General features: G+C 39.5%; 1 pseudogene; it reads left to right on the plus strand.

The window, feature by feature from the left end:
• Positions 1–497: 497 nt before the first annotated feature.
• Positions 498–6,447, plus strand: LOC100975844 (small ribosomal subunit protein eS4, X isoform-like; annotated as a pseudogene).

Below are 6,447 nucleotides of genomic sequence, written 5' to 3' on the forward strand. Positions count from 1 at the left end.
AGATGACTCATTTCTTTTATCCTTTTGTTGTAACATGTACAAGTTAATTTTTAAGATGTAACAGCTGGAACCTATAGTACCTAACTCCAGGAACAATGGTGACTATTTTTTAATGTTGAAGGTAAAGGAAGAGCTATCACAAGGCAAAAATCCAAAAAGTTTCTCAGCACATGAGTAGCATCTTCCACGGACCCCTTGGGATCCAGAAGGGGTCAAATCCCTCAGTTATATGTTATAGCTCCACGTAGCTTGCTTTATGACAACCACAAACATGCAGTATATTTTGTGGTTATTTAATTTGTGCCTTTCACACCTCCTCAACAATAAGCTTCATAAGAGCAGGAACCTGTTTGTTTTGGCTTACCATTTAATCCCCAGTTTCTAGCAAAGGAATTGACATATAATAGAAACCCAATAGTAGTTGGTAAATAAATAAATGGAAAAAAAGAGATAATGGTAGTTAACATTTATTGACTCTTTCTATGCCTACAGCAACCATGGCTTATGGTCCCAAGAAGCATCTGACATTGGTTGCAGCTCCACCATGGGATTCTGGATAAACTGACTGGTGTGTTTGCTTCTTGTCCATTTACTAGTCCCCATAAGCTGAAACAGTCTCTCCCCGTCCTCACTTTTCCTAAGGAAGAGACTTACATATACCCTGACAATGCTCCAATTAAAAGACACAGATTGGCAAATTGGATACAGAGTCAAGACACATCAGTGTGCTGCATTCAAGAGACCCATCTCACATACAGAGACACATATAGGCTCAAAATAAAGTGATAGAGGAAGATCTACCAAGAAAATGGAAAGCAAAAAAAAAGCAGGGGTTGCAATCCTAGTCTCCGATAAAACAGACTTTAAGCCAACAAAGGACAAAAGAGACAAAGAAGGCCATTACATAATGGTAAAGGGATCAATTCAACAAGAAGTACTAACTATCCTAAATATATATGCACCCAATACAGGAGCACCCAGATTCATAAAGCAAGTCCTTAGAGACCTAAAAGGAGACTGAGATTCCCACACAATAATAATGGGATACTTTAACACCCCACTGTCAGTATTAGACAGATCAACAAGACAGAAGGTTAACAAGAATATCTAGGACTTGAACTCAGCTCGACACCAAGCAGACCTAATAAACATCTACAGAACTCTCGACCCCAAATCAACAGAGTATACATTCTTCTCAGCACCACATCACACTTATTCCAAAATTGACCATATAGTTGGAAATAAAGCACTCCTTAGCAAATTTAAAAGAACAGAAATCACAACAAACTGTCTTTCAGACCACAGTGCAATCAAATTAGAACTCAGGATTAAGAAACTCACTCAAAATTGCACAACTACATGGAAACTGAATAACCTGCTCCTGAATGACTACTGGGTAAATAATGAAATGAGGGCGAGCATGGTGGCTCATGCCTGTAATCCCAGCACTTTGGGAGGCCAAGGCAGTCAGATCACGAGGTCGGGAGATCGAGACCATCCTGGCTAACACAGTGAAACGCCGTCTCTACTGAAAATACGAAAACAATTAGCTGGGCGTGTACTCCCAGCTACTGGGGAGGCTGAGGCAGGAGAATGGTGTAAACCCAGGAGGCAGAGCTTGCAGTGAGTGAGCAGAGATTGTGCCAGTGCACTCCAGCCTGGGTGACAGAGTGAGACTCTGTCAAAAAAAAAAAAAAAAAAAAAGAAATGAAGGCAGAAAAAAGGATGTTCTTTGAAAACAATGAGAACAAAGACACAACGTACCGGAATCTCTGGGATACATTTAAAGCAGTATGTAGAGGGAAATTTATAGCACTAAATGCCCACAACAGAAAGCAGAAAAGATCTAAAATCGACACCCAACTTCACAATTAAAAAAACTAGAGAAGCAAGAGCAAACAAATTCAAAAGCTAGCAGAAGGCAAGAAATAACTAAGATCAGAGCAGAACTGAAGGAGATAGAGACACACACAGAAAAAAAACCCTTCCAAAAATCAATGAATACAGGAGCTGGTTTTTTGAAAAGATTAACAAAATAGATAGACTGCTAGCAAGACTAATAAAGAAGAAAAAAGAGAAGAATCAAATAGACACAATAAAAAAATGATAAAGGGGATATCACCACCGATCCCACAGAAATACAAACAACCATCAGAGAATACTGTAAACACCTCTACACAAATAAACCAGAAAATCTAGAACAAATGGATAAATTGCTGGACATATACACCCTCCCAAGACTAAGCCAGGAAGAAGTTGAATTGCTGAAGAGACCAATAACAGGCTCTGAAATTGAGGCAATAATTAATAGCCTACCAACCAAAAAAAGTCCAGGACCAGATGGATTCACAGCCGAATTCTATCAGAGGTACAAGGAGGAGCTGGTACCATTCCTTCTGAAACTATTCTAATCAGTAGAAGAAGAGGGAATCCTACCTAACTCATTTTATGAGGCCAGCATCATCCTGATACCAACGCTGGCAGAGACACAACAAAAAAAGAGAATTTTAGACCAATATCCCTGATGAACATTGATGCAAAAATCCACAATAAAATACTGGCAAACCGAATCCAGCAGCACAGCAAAAAGCTTATCCACCAAGATCAAGTTGGCTTCATACCTGGCATGCAAGTCTGGTTCAACTTATGCAAATGAGTAAACGTAATCCATCACATAAACAGAACCAAAGACAAAAACCACAGGATTATCTCAATAGATGCAGAAAAGGCCTTCGACAAAATTCAACAGCCCTTCATGCTAAAAACTCTCAATAAACTATCTATTGATAGAACATATCTCAAAATAATAAGAGCTATTTATGACAAACCCACAGCCAGTATCATACTGAATGGGCAAAAACTGGAAGCATTCCCTTTGAAAACTGGCACAAGACAGGGATGCCCTCTCTCACCACTTCTATTCAACACGGTGTTGGAAGTTCTGGCCAGGACAATCAGGCAAGAGAAAGAAATAAAGGATATTCAATTAGGAAAAGAGGAAGTCAAATTGTCCCTGTTTGCAGATGACATGATTATATATTTAGAAAACCCCATCATCTCAGCCCAAAATCTCCTTAAGCTGATAAGCAACTTCAGCAAAGTCTCAGGATACAAAATCAATGTGCAAAAATCACAAGCATTCTTATACACCAATAACAGACAAACAGAGAGCCAACTCATGAGCGAACTCCCATTCACAATTGCTTCAAAGAGAATAAAATACCTAGGAATCCAACTTACAAGGGATGTGTAGGACCTCTTCAAGGAGAACTACAAACCACTGGAATGAAATAAAAGAGGACACAAACAAATGGAAGAACATTCCAGGCTCATGGATAGGAAGAATCAATATCATGAAAATGCCCATACTGCCCAAGGTAATCTACAGATTCAATGCCATCCCCACCAAACTACCAATGACTTTCTTCACAGAATTGGAAAAAACTACTTTAAAGTTCATATGGAACCAAAATGGCCCACATTGCCAAGACAATCCTAAGCAAAAAAAACAAAGCTGGGGGTATCCTGCTACCTGGCTTCAAACTATACTACAAGGCTGCAGTAACCAAAATAGCATGGTACTGGTACCAAAACAGAGATATAGACCAATGGAACAGAACAGAGCCCTCAGAAATAACACCACAAATTTACAACCGTCTGATCTTTGACAAACCGGACAAAAACAAGAAATGAGGGAAGGATTCCCTATTTAATAAATGGTGCTGGGAAAACTGGCCAGCCATATGTAGAAAGCTGAAACTGGATCCCTTCCTTACACCTTATACAAAGATTAATTCAAGATGGATTAAAGACTTAAATGTTAGACCTAAAACTATAAAAACCCTAGAAGAAAACCTAGGCAATACCATTCAGGACATAGGCATGGGCAAGGATTTCATGTCTAAAACACCAAAAGCAATAGCAACAAAAGCCAAAATAGAAAAATGGGATCTAATTAAACTAAAGAGCTTCTGCACAGCAAAAGAAACTACCATCAGAGTGAACAGGCAACCTAGAGAATGGGAGAAAATTTTTGCAATCTACCCATCTGACAAAGGGCTAATATCCAGTATCTGCAAAGCACTTAAACAAATTTACAATAAAGAATCAAACAACCCCATCAAAAAGTGGGCAAAGGATATGAACAGACACTTTTCAAAAGAAGACATTTATGCAGCCAACAGACAAATGAAAAAATGCTCATCATCTCTGGCCATCAGAGAAATGCAAATCAAAACCACAATGAGATACCATCTCACACCAGTTAGAATGGTGACCATTAAAAAGTCAGGAAACAACAGGTTCTGGAGAGGATGTGGAGAAATAGGAATGCTTTTACACTGTTGGTGGGACTGTAAACTAGTTCAACCATTGTGGAAGGCAGTGTGGCGATTCCTCAAGGATCTAGAACTGGAAATACCATTTGACACAGCGATCCCATTAATGGGTATATACCCAAAGGATTGTAAATCATGCCACTATAAAGACACATGCACACATATGTTTATTGTGGCACTATTCACAATAGCAAAGACTTGGAACCAACCCAAATGTCCATCAGTGATAGACTGGATAAAGAAAATATGGCATATATACACCATGGAATACTCTGCAGCCAAAAAAAAAGGATGAGTTTATTTCCTTTGTAGGGACATGGATAAAGCTGGAAACCATCATTCTCAGCAAACTGTCACAAGGACAGAAAACCAAACACTGCATGTTCTCACTCACAGGTGGGAAATGAACAACGAGAACACTTGGACACAGGATGGGGAACACTACACACCGGGGCCTGTTGTGGGGTGGGGGAGTGGGAGAGGGTTAGCATTAGGAGAAATACCTAATGTAAATGATGAGTTAATGGGGGCAGCAAACCAACATGGCACATGTATACATATGTAACAAACCTGCACATTGTGCACATGTACCCTGGAACTTAAAGTATTATAAAATAAAATAAAATACTTAAACAAATTTACAAGAAAAAGAAACAACCCCATTAAAAAGTGAGGAAAGGACATGAAGAGACACTTCTCTAAAGAAGACATACATGTGGCCAACAAACATATGAAAAAAAGCTCAACATCACTGATCATCAGAGAAATGCAAATCAAAACCACAATGAGATACCATCTCACAGCAGTTGGAATGGCTAATTAAAAAGTCAAAAAACAACAGATACTGGCAAGGTTGTGGGGAAAAAGGAACACATTTACACTGTTGGTGGGAATGTAAATTAGTTCAACCATTGTGGAAGACAGTGTCGCGATTCCTCAAAGACCTAGAGGCAGAAATACCACTTGATGCAGCAATCCCATTACTGGATATATACCCAAAGGAATGTGAATCATTCTATTATAAAGGTACATTAACACATATGTTCATTGCAGGACTATTCACAATAGTAAAGGCATGGAATCCACCTAAATGCCCATCAATAATAGACTGGATAAAGAAAACATGGTACATATACACCATGGAATACTATGCAGCCATAAAAAGGAATGAGATCATGTCTTTTGCAGGGGCATGGATGGCACTGGAAGCCATCATTCTCAGCAAACTAATGCAGAAACAGAAAATCAAACACTGCATGTTCTCACTTATAAGTAGGAGTTAAATTATGAGAACACATGGACACACACTGGAGCATGTTGGAAGTTGCAGGATGAGAGAAAGGTGAGCTTCAGGAAGAATAGCTAATGGACGCCAGCTTAATACTTAGGTGATGAGATGATCTGTACAGCAAATCACCATGGCACATGTTTAACTGTGTAACAAACCTGCACATCCTGCACATGTACCCCTGAACTGAAATAAAAGTTGGAAAAAAAGAAAGATTTGCATGCAGTGGTTCATTAAGATCAATGGCAAGGTCTGAACTGATATAACCTATCCTGCTGGATTCATGAATGTCATCAGCATTGATAAGACTGAAAAGAATTTTTGTCTCTTGTATGACACCAAAGGTCACTCTGGTGTTCATCATACCACACCTGAGGAGGCCAAGTACAAGCTGTGCAAAGTGAGAAAAATATCTGTGGTCACAAAAGGAATCCGTCATCTGGTGATTCATGATGCTCACACCATCTGCTACTCGGATCCACTCATCAAGGTAAATGACACCATTCAAATTGATTTGGAGACTGGCAAGATTACAGATGCATCAAGTTGAACACTGGCAGCTTGTTGACACTGGTATCCTGTGACTGGAGATGCTACCTTGGGAAGAATTGGTGCGATCATGAACAGAGAGAAACATTCTAGATCTTTTGATATGGTGAATGTGAAAGATGCCAATGGAAACAGCTTTGCCACCCAGCTCTCGAACATTTTTGTTTTTGACAAGGGCAACAAACCATGGATTTCTCTTCCCCAACGAAAGGGTGTCCACCTCGCCATTGCTAAAGAGAGACAAAACTGATGGCCAAACAGAGCAGTGGCTGA

This window comes from Pan paniscus, chromosome 10, assembly GCF_029289425.2.
Source record: "Pan paniscus chromosome 10, NHGRI_mPanPan1-v2.0_pri, whole genome shotgun sequence".
Classification (NCBI taxonomy): Eukaryota; Metazoa; Chordata; class Mammalia; order Primates; family Hominidae; genus Pan; species Pan paniscus.